At 35.0% G+C, this 16,257-nt stretch overlaps 1 protein-coding gene across 3 annotated transcripts in view; it reads right to left on the bottom strand.

Annotated features, from left to right (window-relative positions):
- gtdc1 (glycosyltransferase-like domain containing 1) overlaps positions 1 to 14,593 on the bottom strand; it is an 83,457-nt gene extending 68,864 nt beyond the window's left edge. For 2 of the 3 annotated variants that reach the window (XM_066687509.1, XM_066687511.1), the window contains exon 1: positions 14,510 to 14,592. The gene's annotated coding sequence lies outside the window, so the exon portion shown is untranslated. Of the gene's footprint in view, positions 1 to 14,509 lie in introns of all 3 variants that reach the window. The other variant, XM_066687510.1, reaches the window with a different exon arrangement.
- Positions 14,594 to 16,257: the final 1,664 nt, after the last annotated feature.

The following is a 16,257-nucleotide window of genomic DNA, read 5'->3' as shown; positions in this document are numbered from 1 at the left end:
GACTGCATAGAAAATCCACTAATTGATCAATTTCTGTCTTCAATGACAGCATATTTTTAATTGAATTAATCCAAATATTGATTGCTCTAAACAAAACAAAACAAAAGTTCATTGACCTTAACTCTTATGTCACAATCAGCTTCAAAAACATAATAAACCAGCTATAAAACAAATTCTTATGAATATTCTAAGGCTCTACATAATAGATGCATCTTTCAGATGAAATGTTTGAACTTTGCTTTATTTTTTCACTGTTTGATTTCTATAAAATATTGCATCACAATAAATTATTCATGTCAATTAGCTTTTCATCTTCTAAGATACAAACTCATGTGATCCTTTTAACAACTATTTATTTCATACTAAAACAGAATTCTCCCTAGAAGCATACCACTATTGCCTGAGGACATATTTCTTAAATAAAAGCATCAGATCTTTGCATACCTAAAATTTGCATATTAAAGGAATGAGCTATGAGTATTAGAAGAATTAGGCATTGCAATCTAATCATTGCCTACCTCTGACTGGAATTAGAAACTCTTTTGGGTCTCCCTTTTGAGGCGAAATACCATACAATGTTCACAAATTAAGAGCATCGTTTCAAGTTCATTATTCTGGGGACTATTCAAGTGTTCAACTCACTTTCTTCACACAGCTTCACCGTAGCACTTTTTTTTTCTGACAACTCAATCTCTTAAATTAATGCAAATGTTATATGGATTAAAAACAGTCCTTAACTAAAAAATTGTAAAATAATTTTCATACATTTGAAAGTGATGCTATTCATGATTACAGGAAACTTGTCACTAATGTAACCGAAGACTATGTCCTCAGAGTTTAAAAACTGTTTCTGTGAATAAATACCTATTAGTTAGCAACACAAACGGCCCATGACAGAAGCTGCTGTGTTAATCACGTACAAAGAATTAAAAATAAATAAAATACTGGTGCAGAAGGAGCAACAGCAATTCCAATAGCCTACTAATTACAATTATTATTATAACAATATCAAACCATGCTAACGCAGTAAGAGTGGTCACAGAGTAAAAGGATATTTGAAAATGCTTTGAAATGTTGGATCATTCCAAATATATCTCCTGTCGAGTTCAATAAGCCAAATTGTTTGTGAACTATGTAACTATAACTGAGGAAATTAAACTAAAGAGGAACATCTCCATACATTGATTAATCTAGGTTCAAAGTTTAAAATTTACATTCATGGAAATTGTTATTGGCTGTTATATAACAAATTCCTTTGCTAATCCGTTGTGTCCAACACTTTTATTTGATTTTTTTTTTTGTATTTCATTTCTTGACTGCTTAGGGTAGAGATATACCGTGATGAAAATTGAGATGTTGGGAGGGGGGAGAGGGGACACAAGTAATATCAGAGGATGTAATTTCATCTACAACTGACCAACATTAAAATGTAATGGTGATACTCCAGGCAGCTAAACAATAATAATTCTATCACAAGTCTTTCTATTCATTAGATACAGTACTGAGGCATGTTCAATATCCAAAATCCAAAAAGATCCAAATGCAATGAAGAAATATGTCATTATCTTGAAGTGAAAGAAAATATAAAGCACAATAACCAAAAGGTACAGTATTATTTAGGCTGCAATCCATTATATACAAGGCATCCTATAGTTCACAAAAGACTATGTTCATTATTGTCATAGAAGAGCAACAGTATTGATTTTAGAACAGAAAGAAGCTTCATTTGAGCTATTTGCAGTGAACATTAAAAGTGGCTGTGATAACAATACAAAAGGCAATAACCGACTTTCTATGTATTTGTGGCAAACTTTGTAATTTAGGCTAGCTGTATTTCATAGGAGAAGGAAAAAACACAAATATTGTTCTGTGTGAAATCAGCAGCCAATCTATAGTTCTTAATTTCTGTTAGTGACAGTTAAAGGGGATGGAGTTCTTTGACAGAAAAATAAAATCAATTTGGGCTGGATTTTAATGGGATTAAATATTGCTAACCAATATACTCTAACTATATTACGAAGCCTTAGTTTACACAAATGGTAACAATTTTTACAATCTGATGTATCCTGCATGCGCAACAAAAAAATCATAACAGCACCATTTACTGAAGCAAGCAATGTCATTCCTTCATCTGAGGAATATACTTTAAGTTCCTTTATATTCTAGGTTATTTTTGTTGTTGTTGTTGTTGTTGTAAAGGAGACTAAATACATAAACTAATAGCAAACCAATCAATTGAAACCAAACTGTATCTCTACCTTAAAAAGTTAATGACTCACAGAAAAAGTCACAATATACACTCACCTAAAGGATTATTAGGAACACCTGTTCAATTTCTCATTAATGCAATTATCTAACCAACCAATCACATGGCAGTTGCTTCAATGCATTTAGGGGTGTGGTCCTGGTCAAGACAATCTCCTGAACTCCAAACTGAATGTCTGAATGGGAAAGAAAGGTGATTTAAGCAATTTTGAGCGTGGCATGGTTGTTGGTGCCAGACGGGCCGGTCTGAGTATTTCACAATCTGCTCAGTTACTGGGATTTTCACGCACAACCATTTCTAGGGTTTACAAAGAATGGTGTGAAAAGGGAAAAACATCCAGTATGCGGCAGTCCTGTGGGCGAAAATGCCTTGTTGATGCTAGAGGTCAGAGGACAATGGGCCGACTGATTCAAGCTGATAGAAGAGCAACTTTGACTGAAATAACCACTCGTTACAACCGAGGTATGCAGCAAAGCATTTGTGAAGCCACAACACCTACAACCTTGAGGCGGATGGGCTACAACAGCAGAAGACCCCACCGGGTACCACTCATCTCCACTACAAATAGGAAAAAGAGGCTACAATTTGCACAAGCTCACCAAAATTGGACAGTTGAAGACTGGAAAAATGTTGCGTGGTCTGATGAGTCTCGATTTCTGTTGAGACATTCAGATGGTAGAGTCAGAATTTGGCGTAAACAGAATGAGAACATGGATCCATCATGCCTTGTTACCACTGTGCAGGCTGGTGGTGGTGGTGTAATGGTGTGGGGGATGTTTTCTTGGCACAATTTAGGCCCCTTAGTGCCAATTGGGCATCGTTTAAATGCCACGGCCTACCTGAGCATTGTTTCTGACCATGTCCATCCCTTTATGACCACCATGTTCCCATCCTCTGATGGCTACTTCCAGCAGGATAATGCACCATGTCACAAAGGTCGAATCATTTCAAATTGGTTTCTTGAACATGACAATGAGTTCACTGTACTAAACTGGCCCCCACAGTCACCGGATCTCAACCCATTAGAGCATCTTTGGGATGTGGTGGAACGGGAGCTTCGTGCCCTGGATGTGCATCCCACAAATCTCCATCAACTGCAAGATGCTATCCTATCAATATGGGCCAACATTTCTAAAGAATGCTTTCAGCACCTTGTTGAATCAATGCCACGTAGAATTAAGGCAGTTCTGAAGGCGAAAGGGGGTCAAACACAGTATTAGTATGGTGTTCCTAATAATCCTTTAGGTGAGTGTAAATATGAATAACAAACAAAACATTCAGTATAAGTTTATCCTTCCAGTACAACAAGATGTAACACAAAACATGTATATAATGCATCACCTGATTTAAATAAGTTCTACAACTGTGGGAATATATCATAATTGTGTTTTAAATTAACGCAGCAGATGTAAAATCCTACAAGGGCTTAATTTACATTACACAACAAAACCTTACAAACACAAAGAGGTAAATGTGTATGTATACAGTATATCTATAAACTGGCGAAATACAAATCTGTATTCAACTAGGAGACATGTTCTTAAATGCATTACCAATGTGACTTCCAAGCAGACAAAAAAAAAATCGGGACGATCGGGTGATGTAAACATACTAGCTTTAAGATGGCGTGCATCTCTGGTGACCTCTACAATGACCGAGTTCTCTTTATGCAAATATGTATTAGTGATCTACATTGAGTGTTACTGTTTTTATTTTGTCCTCCTCAATCCAGCCTGACACTCTGGAGGTCAACTGTGATGCAATCTTTCCACAGGGCTAATTAATCTTTCATATGAGATCAGTTTAAATTTCTGAACAAGTCACAAGGAAGACAGCAGATTGAAGCAACACTGATCACTTAAATGAGCTTGAGATGAAATACTCTTAAAGTTCTTCCATAGCTCATAAACTAGTGTGTTTAACATTTTATTCTTGGAAAAATGGGAACACAAATTTAAGAGTAAAGAGATCTTAAAGTGTGATCGTTGATTTGAACTTTAATGTTCCATTAAAATGCATTCAGTGTAAAAGCAAACCCTTGTGCACAAACAGCTTGGATGGACCAAATGGTCTTTTCTGGTTTGAAAACTTCCTTTCAGTATTACATCCGTCTTATGCTTAAAGGTTAGTTAGGTTAAAAAGAAAACTCAAGGAATCAACTGTTTTCCTCATGCAGGGCAAATCCATGTTTTGAACACTGCCATTTCAAACCTAAGCTGTACCAATATCTAACTGTGGCAAGAAGATTTGAAGGTCAAATGCTAGGATTGGGTGGGGCATCCTTGGCTTGTAACACAAATCAGTTCCTTCTGCTGGCTAGCCACCTGTTGTACTAGGTAGTTTCAGACAAAGGAGGGTCTCTCCTCTATTTGACACAAATGCTTCACTATTTCAATCTCAATAGAGAAAGCTGGGATACATAATGTCTAGAGAAGTGAGGTTTTAATAGTTAATTAATGTATTTTGCACCACAATGGGTCCTATTTTCCAGTTCACACAAAGAGAGAAGAAAAAAGTTGAAATATGGTTGGTAAGCGACATACTAAAGATGGACAAAAGGTTGGTTATGTACAATCCTGAGCATTTAAGCTGGTTGAAAAGGCAAAGGCCAAAGACTAAACACACAACAAGAGCAGAATTGTTCAATCAACTCTTTGGGCAGGGTGGTTTCACAATGCCTGTCACTTGCCAATCTAGCCTGAATAGCATTTTGTGGATATTTAATGTATACCATTATAAGTACAAGTAAGATGTTAAATGTAAAGCTAAATGTGAAACGCATAATAAACCCAAAGTCATTACAGTTTATAATACTACCTAAGTTAATGTATTCATTTGCACTCAATACATTTTCACACATTAGGGACTAAAGAGTATCACAAGGCTTTGGATTCATCAAAACTATTTCCTTGAAATACATATCTTGCATTACTCAGGAGACAACGGAAGAATTACAGTGAAATCAGCTCCGTTTCATAGCTCAGAGTATCACACGCAGCGCGAAGGCTGGGCCCAGCTGATAACTCCGAGATGGAAATAAAAGGCCACCACCCAACTGCATAATCAGTTTTACAGTAAAACGCAGTCATTGTTATCTGGTTTACTATATTAAAAGAATGGAATAACACCTGTTGCAAAAGGGCAAAATCCCAGTGATTTGAAATGTCTCATAGGCTCCTAGCTCCTGGTTTAATGAACTAAAAACTACACCCACACAATGGTTTGCAGTCTTTCCTGTGCACATTTTTGAGATGATTACAAGTAATGAAAGCAGAGGGGGGTCACGACAGTAAATGCAGATCCGACTTTCTATCAATAAAATTATTTTTCCTATTTATTTCTAGTTTTAATTACAATTCTCGCTTCCAACCACAGCTCTAAACCTTGAGATAAGTTTCGAATTTAAGCAAAGAGAAAGACTGACGCTCGTGATTACTATTTATAAGAAACAACAACAAACGTTTTTCTTTTTTAATAATATTCAACTGGGTGTGCATTCCACAAACCTAATGTCAATGATGTTAAAAATATAATATAGGCTCAGTCATAACGAGCAGTGCTCTAGATTAAATTTTATTATGTTAATGTTCTGGAAGTTGTTTACCATAACCTTAAAACTGTTTCCTTATACGTATACATCTGATTTCATAATACTATGTTATTCAGAGTGATAATGTCTGCATTTTTAGGCCATAAAAGGGTCAGAAAGGGCAGAAAAAGGTAGGAAATTCAGACTTGATAGCAGTGAAGGAAGAAAAGCAGAATTTAACAAGGTTGCGTTGATATCACTCAGATTCAAGGAGCTTTGTTTGGCCAAAGAGCCTGCTGTCCTTTTGGGCTCATCTTACTGTTATTGAAGTAATTAATGACTTTGTTTTGAAACCAGTGTAACATTAATATTCTTCCCCACCTCAGTCCCACAATTTCACTCTGTGAATATTTCACTTAACAAAAACAATAACAAAGCTTCTAACAACAAAAATACATGGTCAGTCTAGTCAGTTTATCAATGTGTTAAGGTGAGGATTGCTTTTTACAGTGTTAACTCAACTTGGTATATATTTGAATGAGCTCTTTGGTTGGTAAGGTCAGGGTTGGATGTTGTTAGGGCTTAGAATTATATAGGTTATCTACTGATGTAGTACAATTGTGTTTAGTGAAAAGTCAAGTCTAGCACAGCAATGCAGTTTCACAGTTCAGAATAAAGATACTGACAAAGCACAAATTAGTTTGCCTAATTGTTGAAATTGGAATTTGAGTTGCACAGATGTTGGGCAAATCAAAATAAATATAATTGCATTCCTAATTATTTTAGTAGTATAACTTTAAGTTTCAATACAGCTCCACAGGTGACCTGAAACTACAAAAATAACAAGTGCCCATTTTCCTTTGAAATAAAGTAAGTTTTACTTATTGTCTTCATGTCTCAGCAAACCAATTATACATGAGAAGAATTTCTTAACATGAAGACAGGGCTTGTCACATAAAATTACATGCAAATTATTATGCAAAATATTCAGTCCCTGAATAAGTTGGTAATACAGCATCAAAACCTTCTTTTTGTGTGAAAATGTTAACACTTTAACAATGCTATTTTCAGTCATTTTACGTAACAGTCTAAGAATGAATAATACTCTCCTCAAGGTCTTTGATCTCATATTAGAAAGGGGAGGAAACTTAAATTTTCTACAGATTAAGGTTTCAAAGCAGCAGAATGACTGAAAACTGACGTTTTTAATTGAGAAAGTCAAGTGTCCTGGTACTTTAAAAGTATTGGCTTTATATTTAACTTAATCATTAAAAAATTCTCTCCAAAGCAATACAAGCCTAATTATATGCACTCAAATAAATGTGCTAATCTCTCTGTAAGTACAAAGTTATGTATACTGCGTGACAATAACCATAGAAATGAAAATTAACCATCTATAGTAGAGGAGATCTGTTTAAAATGTTGTATTTCAGTAAAAAAAATGCTAATGGTACCAATTGATTGGCTGATGTGATGAAACAGGCATGATGAACAGTCCCCTAATCTGTATCATTTTATTGACAGATCAGGATTTAAAGTGTTCCAATACCTTGACTTTCCACTACTGTGCTGCTATAATATATTTAATAATATGAATACAGTAAATTATTAACAACTTTAACTGCTGGTTCACTACAGGGCTCCCAAAACAAAAAATACACAATCATCACTTAAATATCAGTCCCTTCATTTGTTTACATATCCCATATTGCATGAGTAGGGCCCTATGTTTTCTGAGGCTTGTTTTTTACTCAGTTGTAACTCAACTGCTATGCCCTAGATATCCCAGCAGCCTCCTAATTTAAAGTAATTTAATTAACAATTAAGAAATCAACAAACTGCACTTTGTTTATTAGAAAAATAAATTACGTTTAATATAAATGATAGTTGAATAAATTGATGAGTTCAAATAAACAGAGAGACAAAGTCAAAAAGTCAAAAAGATCGTATGCAAAAAGCATTTAATTGAGCTAACTCACGCAACAATATACACCTCTGTAGTGTGTACCGATGTGTATTATTTAATTTAAACAACTTGTAATTTATCTTAAGACCACAATTGAAAATCAACAATAGGCCAACAGTTATTACCAGAAAAAAGCCCACAGAAAATGATAGGCTGACACTGACAGATATGAAGCAACCTCCTCCAGTAAAACCATAACTAAGGGAAAGAAAGTTATGAATGTTGACAAGATGTTGTTTTTTTCATTAGCATTTGTTTGTGCTAATACTACCCTGAGAAAAAATATATATAATCCCAAAATATGTGCATTTCTGAACCAACACTTTAACTGCACAAGCAATTTCTACAGCAGGTCAATTGAAAAGGAAAAATGTACCCGAAAATTGCTGATTAGCGTAAAATGAAAATTGTACAGCTGGTAAAGATGGCGATGCAAACGGTGAGAATGTTTTGCACTTTTAGTTTGTTCTCCAAGGACTATCAAAAACCTCCAAACTGAAAGCAATATCTGCTGATACAGTTAATCTGTACTCTGTAAATTACTCATCGGTGGCATGGCATTGTCAAATAATTAAAAGCATTTGAAGTTAATTTTACTAATGTGACTGGATTTTTCTCTGATAATCCAAGGTTCATGATCAAGGCATACAATGACATGCTTTAAGGTTTATGGCCAAATTCAATACATTTGACTTGTAATGCTTACATAATAGCCTTTGCCAGAAATGTCTGGGCAAATAATTTTCCGAAAGTACACAAGCTGTTTTGAAGACCACCTGACCGTCCAATCCATTAATAAATCTGTACTTTACCCATCAAGTTGCCACCAGAGCCATGCCTAACACGATGGGGCTACTTGGTATTCTGATATTCAAGATGTATTAGTAGTAAATGCATGTCCGTAGCTGTTGCCGCTTAATCACTGGATCAATGTCCTTAATAAAAGGACTAATTGAGATCATTAAAGAAATCTTGAGATTATTAGTCAATTAGTGGTTTAATTAAGCGGCCTATGGCCACCTAGTGAGGGGAGGAATGAAGTACAGCCTTTTACGTCACATAAAACACAGGGCCCTAAGGACGAGCAGTGTGAAAGAAGAATATGCAAATTATTCTCTCCAAAAATCCCTTGGTAATTCTTATAAAATGGAGATAATCTGAGTTACTGGATTATGATGCATCACTTCTGCCCCCTCCTTACATCTGAACATCTGGCGAAACACTGTCAGAAGGTAGAAGGAGACAGACAGGGGAGAAAGTCGATTGTGTTTTGGTAAATTACAGAAAAATCAGCTTTTCTCGAGTGTGAAAACTGCATGGTAAAAAAGTGAAAAATGCAAACAAATGAGTAGTGACTACATATGGAGTGACTAAAGAGTATCTCAATACTGAATATAAAATAGTGACAAAACAGACATCAAATCCCCTGTGATCATAATCAGAACTTTGACCTACACGCAAATTGCAAAGTACAACTCTGAGCTCAGTCACAGTATAATTTATTGCTAGACACCACTTTTTACAATTTATAAATCAAAAGTCATAATCTGCGATTCACAGGCCTTTGTGATTGAGGCCTAGTTCAGATTTAACTGACTTTTCGACTGCTGAAGACATGTTTAATATTATAGGGGACATATTTATTTGATCAAAGAAAAACTATGAATCAATATTGTATGTAAATACTGTGAAAAACTACTACAGTTATTTACAAATAATTAAACATTCATTCTGTACCTTAAAATATATAGTGCTCACTCAATCATTGTTGGCAATATTTAAGACCAGATATCAAGTATGTTTTTTTTACTACTCAAAAATAACTAGTCGTGTTTTCTAGCAAATCATCTCCTTGCGGTAAAAATTTAATTCTTGATCATAGAAAAAAAAAAAAAAAAAAAAACATCTGAAAATAATTAGTAATGGTTCTTCTTTAGATCTATAATAGTGTGTAGCATACTGTGGCTCATAATTTTCAGTTTTAATCCAGGTTCTAGGATGCAGCATAATATTCTTCCAACATGTTAACATCTAAAACTGGGCTGTCCAACCTTTTAGGTGACCAATACCAATGAACATTTGGCCAATAAAAAGCCATAAAGCTACTGAAATGTAAAAATGTTTAACTATTTACATGTGTAGAGCGTGAATACACCATGGACCAGAAACTTATTTAATTGAAGTAGCTAAGAAGTGTTTAATAAGTAAAGCTTAATGAGAGGGGCAACTGCTTCAATATTTGTAAGCTTTATGGTCTTATAAAGTTGGTCTTTTCTTTTCTCCTTAGAACACTAAATTTATTTATTTATTTTTCTGGGAGCAAATGCCTGATTTTTTGTAAAATGGCATCTTTGTATCTCTCATTTCTGCACTACATTGTAACAATAGTATCTGCAGCTTTCTTAATTAGCGATCCATCTGGAAATAGTGTAATTTTTTGCAATTAATTCACTCAGTCAGAAGCTTCGGTTGATTATGCACTGCCCTGACAATAATGCAGTAACAAAATACGATGATTATACAGTTCCTTTTTTAACTCTTGCACCGTGAGTTTTCCTAATTTGAGTCGATGGGGATTGAGAATGATGTGATGAAGGTTTAGTATCAGTGTTGCTCCAAATTTGACATTTTGTATACTGCAGTCATTGAAATTTGCTGGTCAACAAATCAGCTGAGTCAGTGATTTCTGAAAACTGCTGAAAATGCTGTTTTTTATTGTGAAAAAAGTGACATAATTTAGAATACCTGGAGATACATGTTCAGTCTACATTTCAGATTTTTTAAATACATTAGAAAATAAAGTTAAAAAACAAGTCACTAAATTGAATAGTACGTTCAGGTAATTGTGTGCATTAAAACATGAGGATTTCATTTTAAATAGTAATACAGACTTTACAGAGTAATATAATTACATAAGAACATTAAAAGTCATTTTAAATATAGTTTGCAGTTCATGAACTGTTTTTTTTTTAAATTACTCTTTATATAATTAATTTTTGTCATTAGGCCAAATCCCAGCGGGATACAATTGCATTCTTGTATTTTTTAAAATTACTTACATTTCAATGCAGTATAATGATCATGCGATATTACAAGCTGTGGGATATTTGTCAGTTTAGTTTTTATATTAACAACTTTATATACTTTTTGTACAATGCCTATTCTTATAATAGATGCTAAACACTTTGGTCTTACTTATTTTACAAGACACTACAATTACTATAGTCATATATGGCAATCTCAGTAAATAAAGGTTACCTACATTTCCTACATAAACAGCCTTTTCATCCCTTTAGTAGGCTACTATGTACCCCAGGACTGACAGTGATAGGTGTAAGATTTTAGCAACCACCTGCCCTTCTGACAAGGGTTTATTTAAATGCCAGCCTTTATATACCCTAAAATGTTGTTAGGGTGATGTTCTAAATCCACTGAAATGAGCTTCCTTTGAGGGAAAGATTGCAAAATATACAGTATAGTCTGCAGATTTATAATAAGTGGATCAAAAGGAAAAATAACAAAAATCATTTAAAAGGATGAACCTTTACAGTTAGATGGGTATTCTAACATGTGCTCATAGTTTGGGGGTTCTCACACCCGTTGGGAAATCTGTGTTGGCCTTGGGTACAGTTATGGGATATCTCTGAAGGTAGAAATGGACTTACAGTTAAGTTATGGTACAGTAAGATTCCCCAGTAGAATTTCAACAAGACTAAACCAGGTGTACTTTTAGATTTTAGAGATGGTTAGGGCCAGTAATGGGGCACTTATGTCACTGGTGCAATACTGTAAGTAATGCTTACCTTTGTAATGCTACTTCCCAGATCAGACTAAAGATTCAGAACATTATTTTGTTGTTAGGCTAATTAAATCTATAACCATGCTTTAAAAACTCACCCATCACATTTTGAAATAGAAAGTTATTGATGCGGCTGTCGTTAATAATGATTTTTATTAGTTAAGTATTTTATGAAATTATACTGCTTACCATGTGATTCACAGAGCTCTCTCCCAAGACCCACATGGTCTGCAACAAATACATTTAATTTGTATAGTAAGGAATATATTTTGATTTGTATTCACCAACTAAAGACATTAAATCAAATGAAAATAATAATGATAGCTTACTGTTTAATAAGCAAAGCAAAGGACAACTAATGTCATATATTTCATTTCCAAACTAACATTTCCCGTTAATTTCTTGTGTTAATAACATGAACAAAATAATGCCTGAGGGGAAATATTGAAGCTCTGTGGTGAACGTTTTTATTTAAATTAACTACTTCCTGTTGTTTTTTCACACTTGACACTGCATTTTCTTCAGTGTTATTTTTGTGAAAGCCTTTTATATTGTAATGTAGTGGACACATTTTAACCTTTGAACCGAGTTTCACCCCATTGATGTGTTTTCTGCTGAAATAACTGCAGTAATGTTTTACTATTCCTACAGTGAGACTGACTAATTTGTATTACTTTATTGCCTTACTATGCTCTGCTCCTGTGAATTTCCAGAATGACCAAAACGAATGTTAATTTACCTATTCTTAAAAATAATACATTAATACCAGCTGTTATTTTACCTGACTTGCTAATCTCAAATTTGGGCTAAATGTAACCAGAACTAAACCACCAAAAAAACTCAGCATCAGCAAAGCATCTTACTCTATATTATAAACACTTTCAATAAATTAAAGTTTTATATTCATGACAAAACAGTTCAGATAGAAGTTTAAGATGGAAATATGGTCACTTATTAACCAATTAAAACAGTATTTTAAAAGACCACAATGTAATGACTAATAATAGATGTAGGAGTGTGGCACTGAAGTTAACACTGATAAGGTTAAGGAAGTGTCACTTTTTCTTGAGCAATTTTTATTGCATTTAAATCATCCTATAGTACAGATCATCTGTTTTATGATAACTGACCACTGAATTAAAGAGATATGATTACACCTTTACTCACATGCTGAGCCTATCAACGAATTACACTCTCCCAGAAATGCCTAATGAGTGATGTTCCCAGTACCCAGCTGTGACCCTGCAGTCACAGTCATGATCCGGCATGCTAATCATCTGTCAAGTAAACCCAATGTTGCTTTGCATTAAAATCTGTGTTTGTGCATATTAGAGTTTCTACAAGTACGTTCACAACACACATTCACTTTTCTTTGGAATAAAAGCAAATTGTGCAGTATGCATCACCTTGCTTCCTGAATACCTTTCATAAGCCACTAAATATACACACACACACACAGATTTTATAATGGACAGTTCATATAAATGGATGTGCTGCACTTTATTGGAGTGTTATTCTGCCAAACCTATGCCAAAGTGTATTCATGTCATACTATCTTACACACCTTCCCTCACTTTAAAGGAATATAATCACACCATCTTAAACAACTTTCTGCTCATGTTCATAGTACGAAATCAGTCTGAGTAGACCAGACACAGTTAAAGTTAATATCCACACATAGTTTCCTATTAATCAGGATCACTGCACTAGCTTCCCATTGCATTCTGTATAGAGCTCTATTGATTTGCTTGTTATAGACCATTGTTGCTTTTTCTGTATCTAGGTTTTGATGGGGGGATGCTTCCATTTAGAGCAAAAGAAAGCTGAATTGTACTGTGAACAGTTGGCTACCCAAGCAAAAAAGGGAAGGATCAGAAATGGAGTTTGTGTGTATTTAAGAAAATTCAAAGAAACACCAGGGTTAACATACAAACATAAAAAAAAACAGGAAACACTCAAATCTGTATGACTTCCAAATATAAATTAAATTAAACGTTCAGATTAAACTTGAATTTGCTGCTGAGATTGCTTCAGATTCACTCACTTAACCTGTTTCCTCCAGCACATGCTGCAACGTTCAATTCCAATAAAAATGTAAATAAATACAAATTAAATAATTGGGGACATTTCAACGTGCTATTAAATCATTGTGTGTGTTGCATGATTGTATTTGTGCTCTGAGTGAACTGTAGCTAGAGCGTCACATATTTATGTATTAAACTGATTAACAGGATCTTTAAAAAAACCAAAAACGAAAATCATCAGATTTAAAATGCAGACCTTCATTTATCAGGTTTGCCAAAGCACCGTCAACCGTCTCAATTGCAATGAAATAAAGTTGCAAAGCATTCACTTTAAAACAGCAACTAACCTATTTCAAGTTGCATCATTTGCAATGCAATAGCAGTGTCTCTGTCGAACAGTACAAACACTGCCTTGAAAAGCATGCCAAACTCGGAAAACGGGGTAAATAAACTCCCTGGCTGCTCTGGCCTACACAAACAATGCATCTGAACCAAAAGTGTGTTTTAATTAAAGCAAAAATACGTGCTTGCAATATACTACGGTTCAATATAATCGAGTGGGTAGAGGAACAAGAGCCACTGTGGTGCTCAAAACAGCAAACATGAAATAACAACGATCTCCTATAAAGCCTGCTTAGTCGCATGTGTCTCCTTCACATCTCACAGGCAAGAAACAGCGTCTATTTGAAATAAGTCACATTCAACGTGGGTTTAAAAAAAAAAAAACTAGCGGTTTCAAATCCCAACAAGCAAATCATAGTGTCCCTGCAGAAAACAAACCACCACTTTCTTTCTTTCTCTCGACCTCATACAATGACACTCTCAAAAGACAAAAGAACAATATAAACAATGGACACTTATGTCTCTGCCCCTCCCAGGACGGACCATGCGGCTCAGACATGGCCGCGTCCTTTAGGCGACTCACCTCTTCCTGAAGCCGTCTCGTCACCAGGGTGGACACCCCGTGGCGTCGATGCGTGATGACGTCTCTCTCTCTCTCTCTCTCTCTCTCTCTCTCTCTCTCTGTCCCACTGCACACACGGGCTGTGCAGCCGTGGGGGGAGAGGGGGAAGGGTGCTGGCTGGCTAGTTTTCTGACATGAAAATATACTATACTGTATTCCAATTAGACATGCAAAACCTGTTTCTACTGCTTTAAGTTTGCTTTTCAGGTTGAAGTTCAAATTTGATCTACGTCATGTCTACTTTCAACTTTTCTATTTTTTCTTTCTTTCTTTCTTCGTCATTTTTTTAAATGTACAGTGACATTATACAGAAGCATTTATTCATCCAGCTATGCATTCATCCATGCATTCATTCATTCATTCATTCATTCTAATTTGCTTGATTGTTTTATTTTTTCCAGCCCATCACAACAGTCATCACAATCACCATTTAGGAGGAGTAGAGGGGGAGGGGGGGTGTGCAACACTTTTATAACCGGGTGTGCAAAGGGGAGCTGTGACAGAAGCTAAAGCCGAGACACATTGTTGGGGCTTGAACTCCTGGGGTTTTGCTGCCAACATTAGACCTAACCTAGGGAACACTCCATTCTTATCCTGCCTTATCTGTCCTGCACCTTACTAAGCACTGAAGACTGCATCAAATTAGAATAAAATAATAAAAGCAAGTAGAAAAAAAGCTTAGCAGCCCCTTCCCACTAAGACCCCTACCCCCTTAGATTTAGAGAGCATTGTTGTCTTTGTGCCTTTTACTGCTAGTCTGCTCCCGCCTTGCACCTGCTGCATTCATCAACACAGGCGTGTACTCCGTAGTTCACAGTGGAAGTGCAGGCATGCCGGACTGCATATATATGTGTGTGTGTGTGTGTGTGTTATCACTGGGTATGATTTATTTTCCCATATAAAGATTATATATATATATATATATATATATATATATATATATATATATATATATATATATATAGTTATCAACAGGATTGCTCAAATGCTGGCACTGATTTTATCATTTATCAAAGTCAAATCACACAGTAAACTTTTAACCTGGTTGGTTCGACATTTTTTAGCATCCTGCAGAGAAGATGGTTCTAGCACAGTTAATAAGGTCATCTGATGATGTGATTCTCTTGATGAGGAAATCAGAAACAGTGCCTGGCCGGTCGGTCATCTACAGCTGGGCACAGTTAAGTTAAAGCCAACAATTGCAAACATCAAAGAAGCAGAGATTATAATTAGAAATTTCATAAAACAAAGTAATATAGAACTGGCTTTTATTTTTAGAAACATCTTGCGAATCAGAAGGTTTTAGTTGAGCATGAAAAGTTAGACACTAGAAATATATATAGTATAGAAAACGTATAAATGTGTGAATACACATATTTAATGTTCCAAAGAGATTACTTTATTTCTTAATTTATTTTTATGAAGCTACAAACACATTTTAAAATAACCTTTTGTTTTAGGGAAGAAAATGATTATTGTAAATCCTTCTGACTGTTTTGTTTTCTTGTTAAAAAAGAAAACGTGTTTTATGATCAACTTAAACTGAATTGTCATCTTATTCAAAACAATCCCCTAAGTAACTCCTACATTTAAAATAAATAGCTTATTTGTGAGTCCTAAAGCACCTTTACTTTATAATGAAAATAAGCTAGCACAGTTAAGAGACACTTCTGGTGAGGTCGGCCTGTTTTTTATCACACCGTTGGCAC

The sequence above is a fragment of the Amia ocellicauda genome, chromosome 16 (assembly GCF_036373705.1).
Source record: "Amia ocellicauda isolate fAmiCal2 chromosome 16, fAmiCal2.hap1, whole genome shotgun sequence".
NCBI lineage: Eukaryota > Metazoa > Chordata > Actinopteri > Amiiformes > Amiidae > Amia > Amia ocellicauda.
This window is presented reverse-complemented; position numbering and strand designations above follow the sequence as displayed.